The following is a 762-nucleotide window of genomic DNA, read 5'->3' on the forward strand; positions in this document are numbered from 1 at the left end:
ACGCACAATATGTACGATGAGGAGGAATGGGGAGAGACGAAGAATGAGGACTTGATAATAAGAAATAATATAGTGTAAAGCGCATATAGCCTGCTGATGAGCGGGGATATGCGCTATACAAATGCTATCTATTATTATTATTATTATTAAGAATTGGAATACGGTTCAATATCAAGAAATACGAAAACAAATAACATACCTGAATATTTGCTAAGATATGATGGAATCTAAATCTCTATGTGTCGCCTGATCGCCTCGGTTTCATTTGCACAGGAGACGGGAAGGCAGTGTCCAATGTAGTTTTACTACTGGAATCACAAGTATGTACCTGAAATGTCGCCAGCTTCGAACTGATTAATTTCTGCTCAAAGTGCCCTAAGAGAGCACGAACTGAATTGTATTCACCAAGTAGCTGTCTGCTGATTGGCTGTTGGATCTCCGATTTCTACTCATCAGTCACTTTTTTTTATAGTTTAGAGTAGGCCTACTGTAAACGAGGCGTCACAAAAAGCGTCGACTAACATAGCCACGAAGACAACGTTGTTGGTTGTTTTTGCCCCCCCCCCCCGCGCGCGTGTGTGTGTGTGTGTGTGTGTGTGTGTGTGTAAGAGAGAGAGAGAGAGAGAGAGAGAGAGAGAGAGAGAGAGAGAGAGAGAGAGAGAGGGGGGGGGGAGTGTAGGCCTTGTGAGAGAGAGTGTGAGAGAGCGAGAGAGAGAGAGAGAGAGAGAGAGAGAGAGAGAGGGGGGGGGGAGTGTAGGTATA

Source organism: Aplysia californica, unplaced genomic scaffold, assembly GCF_000002075.1.
Source record: "Aplysia californica isolate F4 #8 unplaced genomic scaffold, AplCal3.0 scaffold00753, whole genome shotgun sequence".
NCBI classification, from domain to species: Eukaryota; Metazoa; Mollusca; class Gastropoda; order Aplysiida; family Aplysiidae; genus Aplysia; species Aplysia californica.